Raw genomic sequence first — 9,979 nt, forward strand, 5'->3', positions numbered from 1 at the left:
GAATACAGATTCCAGCATTTAAGCGGAAGCGGGTCTCTGAAAGTGGTCACGTCTCTCGGAAAGGTTCCTGCTGGCTCGCACGATGCGACCGTAGCTCGCCCTGCATATTTGCGTGCGCGGTCCGTAGTAAGGATGTGTTTGCCAGGGACAGCGTGGTGTGTGTGTGTGTGTGTGTGTGTGTGTGTGTGTGTGTGTTAGTGCGTGGTGTGTTCCGCCAGTAAATCTGAGCAGCAGGTGCACTCCGCCGACCGCAACAGCCGGTGCCTCGTCCTGGCTCCGATGCGAACGTCTCCGCAGTTATCCGCGCAGTGCGGTCGTGACTTTGCGGCACAGTACGCACCTCATAGTACAACAAAAACTGAAATACTGCTAGTTTACCTTCTGGTAAGTAATCTACGTACCTACAACGTGTTTCGCAATTCGTGTTACACATTTCTAGAGGTTGTAGAGGGGACTTAGTAAATCAAGTTTTACACAGAATGCATGTCCGGAAACGCCATCAAACGCCGCTACACATTGTCACAGCTACAGGTGCCGGCGCAAGTGAATCTTTGTATATACAGGATAAATCCCTGGTGATATTACAAACTTTCTAGGATTATATAGGAGATTAAATGCACCAATTTGATTTAAGGCTCTCGGTACAGGAAACGAACGAGTCGAAAGTTATAAGCGTAAACCGTTCTGAGACTTCTGACAGTGGAATACATGCACTAATACTGTTGCTGCTCTGATTGTAGGGTAGGAAACTTTCAAAGGTGGTTGAATGGACCACAACAACAGTAAAGTCGGGTAAGCATTAGCTCTAAAATGCATGCCTTGAGAGCTATGAGCAGTTGTTCATGAGAGGAGATGTGTTGCACAGTAGCGAAGGTGAACAAGTGTTCATAGGTGGCCTATATAGGACGTCGATTTGCAACCTGGCGTAAGTTCTCAGCGGGACTCATCAGCATAACCATCATTTTCTGAAGATGGCGAACAGTTGGATCGCCGAAATATCGAGTCAAGTTGATTTTAGGATCCGGCAGCAAACCCGAAGAGACTTTCAAGACTTATTACGCCGGGAAAGCCTACGTCATCCTATCAGACACGTAGTTTATAGCCCGTGTTTAGCAGACACATTTTGCTTGTTTTGGGCACTCTATCATCTCCGAAATTTTCCTACCGTACAGTCTTTGCGAAAATCGTACCAGTACATTCATTGTACAGTCAAAGGTACCAAAACGGTTTTTGCTTATAACATCCACTCGTTCTTTTCCGGTATAGGGACCCTTCTTAAAGGGGCTCTTACGTAAAATTGATACATTTATCCTTCTATATCATGCTAGAAAGTTTCTAACGACATCGCAGAATTACCCTATATACACATATATTTAGTGGCACTGCGCCATTAATTCTGACGCTCTGTACAGCCAAGAGTTCCTATGTAAAACTTGATCTGCTAAGTCCCCTCTACAACCTCTAGAACCCTGTAACATTAATTATGAATCGCCCTGTACATGTTCCTAGGTCAAGACGTGTGAGTTAAATTTGTAATCATACTTCACTGCAATACGTTGTTCCGAACGGCTGCGTTTTGTTATTGCGCGTTTCTGATTCTATACCTTGCCTCAATTTTTTTTACTTTCGTCTGTACATTAGTTTATACTGGTTTCTCTGCATCGAAAATGAAAATCTGCAAAGTATATTTTACGTTTATGATTTTCAGCAGCTGAGCGATCAGCACTGGACGGTCAGGATTCAGTTCCCGGCATTGCCAGGGATTTTTCCTTATTGGTAGGACAGTAATGCCGTCCACACAGCCTCATTTGGTCTATTGTGAGGCAGCTTGGATGATGAGTAGCGGCTCCACACTTAGGAAACCTGACAACAACTAGGAGGACGATGTGCTGACGCCTTGGCTCTCCGTATGGTATGTACTTGATAACGGTTAACACTGGTAAAAATTTTGATTGTATTCTTCTTCAAGCGTTTTAACGTAGCGTCAGGCTGTGGCGTGAGCAGCTACGTAACTAGTCCGCAGTACTTGTGGCTGGGGCTCCCATGCACTGTTATGCTGAGTTATGTCACCGCGGTATTTCTGAATGAAGAATGCCATCTTTCTGCCACAGTCCTGTCGATGGAAATAGCCGGTACCATCACGTTGGTACGCAAAAGGATCGGTGAGGCAGAGGACGCTACAACGTATCGCTTTCTTGTCTACCAGCTTCCTTAGCCTTTGGACGTGTCCACCAGTCCTTCGTACTGTGGGCGAACTGCTCTTTCAGCACCAAGGCGGTTCACTGCGCTGCTGTAGCCAGTTTTCGTGAATAATTTACCCCTTAGCGTTAGTTCTTCGGAATAAATCGCACTTTTCTCTGATTCATGACATTCCTCATTTTACTTGTAGGAAAAACACCCCGGATGCCCACCTCGGCTCTTGATGCCATGCTGACCATGTTTAGGTAGAGCTGTTATCAAGCCGAAACTTGGATTCAGCCCGACACCGCCTTCTGGGCCTGGTGTTGTTGGAGTTTTTTTGAACTGTGAACCTTTGGTGTTAATCCGAGTTTTTCATCTTAACAAGGTATTCTAGAGCTGAAAGAAATCGTAAGTGCAGATAAAAGCCCTAGGACAGGCTAACGTGGACAGAGGCCTTGACTATGTAGTTTGGGACTTCAGCACTTCACCACCGTGCCCCGCCTAATAATTACGTCGCCCAAAAATTACATGATATCGCACCGTTTTTAAGGTCTAATCCAAATATTCCAACTTACTTTTCGCTTTTGTTCTTTATTCAAATAAGTACGACATCAATAGTAGCTTAATAATTCCCAAGAACAACATTAAGAAACTCAAGTATACCTAGCTGACTCATTAACGCTCTTACCTGTTTGAGGGAGGTAGTCGAAAGAGAAGATTCCATTAGCGCTGTACTAAATGTACCTCATTATCTGAAGAACCTGAAATGTAAGCTGTGAAGAACTCTCACAGCTGTCACCTAGCTGAATTTTGGTGTTATTTCAACATTTATCTAATGACGCTGTGTCCTTCCTTTGTAAACGTTTTTGTGAACCATACAGTAACTCAAGAAATTTAAAATTAACACATCTTACACACTCATTCAAGCAATCTGTAATATGACTGTAAGTAGGTACAGAATTAAATGCGCTGTCTAGTCTCAGGAAAGGCGTAAGTTAAAGAAACGCTATTAATTCCATTTCTTTTCGATAACTTGATTAAATAGGTTTGTATGCAGCTGACTAATCGGTGCATCTACTGATGGTGTAGTAACTACTAAGAAGGTCCCTTCAGAGAAGCAACTGACTGAATTTCTAGAAACGTAACAAATCACCGACCTTCCTATCAATGAAGTGAAAACAAATTACGCAATATTAATGAAGAAAGAAAATAACATTTTAAATTAACTATACAGAGTTAGTATTCGGTATTGGGCATGTGAAAAACTTTTTTATAAGGGTCTGATACTGAAAGCAAAAAAAATGCATGAGGTAAAATAAATTTGTGTGCTGTAAATAGTAATATGTGCTTTCACACTTTTTTGGTTACTGAGTATGTGTAGGTAGCTTAATCTGAATTTACACAGAGCCGATGTTCCGTCCCTGCACACATAGCACTGTCTTTCCTGTTCTTTTTACATGATTTTATCGAGCATCGTCACGGTTTCCCCAAGTTCAAATGGATTTGACGGGTTAGTGATACAGGGAGACCACGTGTCCTCCTTGTAGCCACATTTCACCACCAACTTCACACCTCCCTCCTTTCCCCCTCCGATCACCATCCCCCCTCAAAAAAATGGTTCAAATGGCTCTGTGCACTATGGGACTTAACATCTGTGGTCATCAGTCGCCTAGAACTTAGAACTACTTAAACCTAACTAACCTAATGACATCACAAACATCCATGCCCGAGGCAGGATTCGAGCCTGCGACCGTAGCGGTCACGTGGTTACAGACTGAAGCGCCTAGAACCGCACGGCCACACCGGCCAGCCATCCCCCCTCCCCACACCTTTGAGTCCAGTTTTACCCATGTGAGGGAGTGACAACGTTTTTAAAATGTCTGCGAACTGTGACCCGTGTTACATTGGTGAAACGTGGGCACCAGCCAGGTATTCACCTAGTGACTTTGGGGGAACCCACATCCCAGTTCGCGGCCACGTCGGCATTCGTCATTAATCCGCTTTTTTTTTTTGGTCATCAGTCTACTGACTGGTTTGATGCGGCCCACAACGAATTCCTTTCCTGTGCTAACCTCTTCATCCCAGAGTAGCACTTGCAACCTACGTCCGCAATTATTTGCTTGACGTATTCCAAGCTCTGTCTTCCTCTACAGATTTGCCCTTTACAGCTCCCTCTAGTACCATGGAAGTCATTCCCTCATGTCTTAGCAGATGTCCTATCATCGTGTCCCTTCTCCTTATCAGTGATTTAAACATATTCCTTTCCTCTCCGATTCTGAGTAGAACCTCCTCATTCCTTACCTTATCAGTCCACCTAATTTTCAACATTCGTCTATAGCATCACATATCAAATTCTTCGATTCTCTTCTGTTCCGGTTTTCCCACAGTCCATGTATCACTACCATACAATGCTGTACTCGAGACGTACATCCTCAGGAATTTATTCCTCGGATCAAGGCCGGTATTTGATATTAGTAGACTTATCTTGGCCAGAAATGCCTTTTTTGCCATAGCGAGTCTGCTTTTGATGTCCTCCTTGCTCCGTCCGTCATTGGTTATTTTACTGCCTAGGTAGCAGAATTCCTTAACTTCATTGACTTGGTGACCATCAATCCTAATGTTAAGTTTCTCGCTGTTCTCATTTCTACTACTTCTCATTACCTTCGTCTTTCTCCGATTTACTCTCAAACCATACTGTGTACTCCTTAGACTGTTCATTCCATTCAGCAGATCATTTAATTCTTCTTCACTTTCACTCAGGATAGAAATGTCATCAGCGAATCGTATCATTAATATCCTTTCACCTTGTATTTTAATTCCACTCCTGAATCTTTCTTGTATTTCCATCATTGCTTCCACGATGTACAGATTGAAGAGTAGGGGCGAAAGGCTACAGTCTTGCCTTACACCCTTCTTAATACGAGCACTTCCTTCTTGATCGTCCACTCTTATTATTCCCTCTTGGTTGTTGTACATATTGTATATGACCCGTCTCTCCCTAATGCTTATCCCTACTTTTTTCAGAATCTCGAACAGCTTGCACCATTTTATATTGTCGAACGCTTTTTCCAGGTCGACAAATCCCATGAAAGTGTCTTGATTTTTCTTTAGCCTTGCTTCCATTATTAGCCGTAACGTCAGAATTGCCTCTCTCGTCCCTTTACTTTTCCTAAAGCCAAACTGATCGTCACCTAGCGCATTCTCAATTTTCTTTTCCATTCTTCTGTATATTATTCTTGTAAGCAGCTTCGATGCATGAACTGTTAAGCTGATTGTGCGATAATTCTCGCACTTGTCAGCTCTTGCCGTCTTCGGAATTGTGTGGATGATGCTTTTCCGAAAGTCAAATGGTATATCGCCAGACTCATATATTCTACACACCGACCTGAATAGTCGTTTAGTTGTCACTTCCCCTAGTTATTTTAGAAATTCTGATGGAATGTTATCTATCCCTTCTGCCTTATTTGACCGTAAGTCCTCCAAAGCACTTTTAAATTCCAATTCTAATACTGGATCCCCTATCTCTTCTAAATCGACTCCTGTTTCTTCTTCTATCACATCAGACAAATCTTCACCCTCTAGAGGCTTTCAATGTATACTTTCCACTTATCTGCTCTCTCCTCTGCATTTAACTGTGGAATTCCCGTTGCACACTTAATGTTACTACCGTTGCTTTTAATGTCACCAAAGGTTGTTTTGACTTTCCTGTATGCTGAGTCTGTCCTTCCGACAATCATATCTTTTTAGATGTGTTCCTGCAGCCATTTCGTCTTAGCTTCCCTGCACTTTATATTTATTTCATTCCTCAGCGACTTGTATTTCTGTATTCCTGATTTTCCTGGAACATGTTTGTTCTTCCTCCTTTCATCAATCAACTGAAGTATTTCTTCTGTTACCCATGGTTTCTTCGCAGCTACCTTCTTCGTACCTATGTTTTCCTTCCCAACTTCTGTGATGGCCCTTTTTAGAGATGTCCATTACTCTTCAACTGTACTGCCTACTGCGCTATTCCTTATTGGTGTATCTATAGCGTTAGAGAACTTCAAACGTATCTCGTCATTCCTTAGTATTTCCGTATCCCACTTCTTTGCGTATTGATTCTTCCTGTTTAATGTCTTGAACTTCAGCCTACTCTTCATCACTACTATATTGTGATCTGAGTCTATATCTGCTCCTGGGTACGCCTTACAATCCAGTATCTGATTTCCGAATCTCTGTCTGACCATGATGTAATGTAATTGAAATCTTTCCGTATCTCTCGGCCTTTTCCAAGTATACCTCTTCCTCTTGTGATTCTTGAACAGGGTATTCGCTATTACAAGCTTAAACTTGTTACAGAACTCAATTAGTCTTTCTCCTCTTTTACTCCTTGTTCCAAGCTCATATTCTCCTGTAACCTTTTCTTCTACTCCTTCCCCTACAACTGCATTCCTGTCGCCCATGACTATTAGATTTTCGTCCCCCTTTACACACTGCATTACCCTTTCAATATCCTCATACACTTTCTCTATCTGTTCATCTTCAGCTTGCGACGTCGGCATGTATACCTGAACTATCATTGTCGGTGTTGGTCTGCTGTCGATTCTGATTAGAACAACCCAGTCACTGAACTGTTCACAGTAACACATCCTCTGCCCTACCTTCCTATTCATAACGAATCCTACACCTGTTATACCATTTTCTGCTGCTGTTGATATTACCCGATACTCATATGACCAGAAATCCTTGTCTTCCTTCCACTTCACTTCACTGATCCGCTTAGCGGATTCGATACGGGACCGGCGCTCCTCTTCGAATCACGAAAGCTGCGTGCTAACGGACACGGCAACCAGCGCCGTTGGTCACATATCACATTCATATGTTTTGTTTGAAATTAAACAAAGTTTTGTTGTGGACCACGTCACGGAGTTGCATTAGCACTAACGAACGCTCGTTCTCATGCTAATAAATTCCGTTAACTGAGTCAGTACTATAGTCGCTGAAGGCGTGCTGATTAGATTCTGATTGCTAATGCGTAAAACAGCAGAATAAACTGTCCATAATCCATATTTCATTTATTGTCCACAGGCTGAATTTGGAAGTCCTACCGTAATAGTTGTTTCAAATGTCTTTAGTCTCTTCTCCGGTTTTTCCAAAGACAATGTAACAGTTTTAAACAAGAATAGTATCCGGGTTTATAGCTTCAGACATACGCCAGTCGTATTCGTTTATTTCATGGTATACATTTGTTACTTTCAAAAGTTTTCTTTCTATGTGTCAATATGTTTACGAGATCTCCCTTGCTTCGAGCTCTTTGTACTGTGATGCTATCCTGTCGGAACGTGTGGATGGCCACAAACCGGCGAAAGAGATGGAAAATATTTTTGTTCTATAAGCTGTTTGTTAGTACACATTTACGGAACACCCGTTTCGAGAAAATGTGTATTTGGTCAAAGAGTTATTCGTATTGGCCAGTGAGAAATGCATTGTTTGGGTGGTCTAAAGTAATACTTTCGTGATGATGGACTTGTAAGGTGAAAATCAATTCATTAAATAATAGTAATACTGTATCACATCAACAAATTATGGATGTATTTGAAAAAAAATCAGACAAAGTTACCAAGTTGTTGTGGAAGGATCGTGTTAGTATGGCTTTCTATGGACTCATTTTTGTGTTGATCTGTGTGATTTATAATGTCAACTTTTATCGTAACACCTACGGCGTCAGAGCTCTTATTTTCATACTTACCTTGAAATTAAACGAAACTAATAGGATTTATGTGACGAAAGGCCAGCCTTCATAAATACCAACTAATCGTGGCTCATTGCTGCTTGTTATAGTATGTATAATAGATCTATCTGGCCGCTACATATAACTGTACGAGTTTTCATAAATAAGAATAGTAAATGTATTGAATGGCGTAGATGTAACGAACCCTAGACAGCTCATTGCTATTTTTTTTAAACAGATTAAAAAAGCAGACTTTCTCCGCCATATGAGAATATGAAATTGAACGAAAATTAGTTACTTATTTACTTCTCTGTCACGACGATGTTAATTGCCGCTCACGTGAAAGATTACCCAAACGTACCAAGGCTTGCTTGGGGAGTGAGGCGCATTCTTCATCTTTAAATATAGCGAGTCCTCGTTTAATTCGCTCTGGTAGCTTCCCTTTAGGCAGTTGTGCATCGCGAGGACACAGCCAGAGGAAGCAATTTTGTACCTGCAGCGGTATTTCAAAATACCTTGAGATTGTAATAACACTTTTATGTACATCTCGTATCTGCAGCCCACATAAGCCTAGTGCTTCTCATATTTACGATGAACATTAGTTTTGTTTTACAAGAGAGATTAAAACTTTAAAAATTAATAGAAATAGTTAAAGAAGTGATAACCGGTACCGGTATCACTTATTCCTGTACTAAAAGACTGCTCTTTAAATGATAAAAAACCGCGAAACAAAAACGTATAAAACATCGAATCACCGCTTCTTCGGACTTTATGAAATATGTTTCCATTACTCAAAAACATCTTTGACATTTATCATTAACAGCAGGAAACTCTTGCGTTTGATCATGATGAAGACCGTTCTATTTAGTACTCAATACGTTTCTGCGTGTAAGATGTACTTGCATCAAAAGTAATTGCTTTGGTTACATAAAAACGTAGAGGTTATACGTTAAAATTGTATTATTTAAAAGCTTACTGTAAGGTTATCACATACACAATGGGCTAACACTGATTTATGTGCGACTCTAATTATGTGCAAAACAAACAAAAAACAAAGAGGAGTTGTTGACTCTCATTGATTTGTTACTCTCCCATTTATGTTTTTCTCCCTACCAATGCTACTAATATTACTGGTCATCTACATCTACATCTACATTTATACTCTGACAGCCATCCAACGGTGTGTGGTGGAGGGCACTTTTCGTGCCACTCTCATTACCTCCCTTTCCTGTTCCAGTCGCGTATGGTACGCGGGAAGAACGACTGCAGCAATGCCTCCGTGCGCGCTCGAATCTCTCTAATGGTACATTCGTGATCTCCCGGGGAGGTATAAGTAGGTGGCAGCAATATATTCGATACCTCATCCAGAAACGCACCCTCTCGAAACCTGGACAGCAAGCTACACCGCGATGCAGAGCGCCTCTCTTGCAGACTCTGCTACTTGAGTTTGCTAAACATCTCCGTAACGCTATCACGCTTACCAAATAACCCTGTGACGAAACGCGCCGCTCTTCTTTGGATCTTCTCTAACTCTTCTGTCAACCCGATTTGGTACGGATCCCACACCGATGAGCATTATTCAAGTACAGGTCGAACGAGTGTTTCGTAAGCCACCTCCTTTGCTGATAGACTATATTTTCGAAGGACACTCCCAATGATTCTCAACCTGGCACCCGCCTTACCAACAATTAATTTTATATGATCATTCAACTACAAATCGTTCCGCACGCATACTCCCAGATATTTTACAGAAGTAACTGCTACCAGTGTTTGTTCCGCTATCATATAATCATACAATAAAGGATCGTTCTTGCTATGTATTCGCAATACATTACATTTGTCTAAGTTAAGGGTCATTTGCCACTCCCTGCACCAAGTGCCTATCCGCTGTAGATTTTCCTGCATTTCGCTGCAATTTTCTAATGTTGCAACTTCTCTGTATACTACAGCATCATCCGCGAAAAGCCGCATGGAACATCCGACACTATCTACTAGGTCATTTATATATATTGTGAAAAGCAATGGTCCCATAACACTCCCCTGCAGCACGCCAGAGGTTACTTTAACGTCTGTAGACGTCTCTCCATT

This window comes from Schistocerca cancellata, chromosome 6 (assembly GCF_023864275.1).
Source record: "Schistocerca cancellata isolate TAMUIC-IGC-003103 chromosome 6, iqSchCanc2.1, whole genome shotgun sequence".
NCBI classification, from domain to species: Eukaryota; Metazoa; Arthropoda; class Insecta; order Orthoptera; family Acrididae; genus Schistocerca; species Schistocerca cancellata.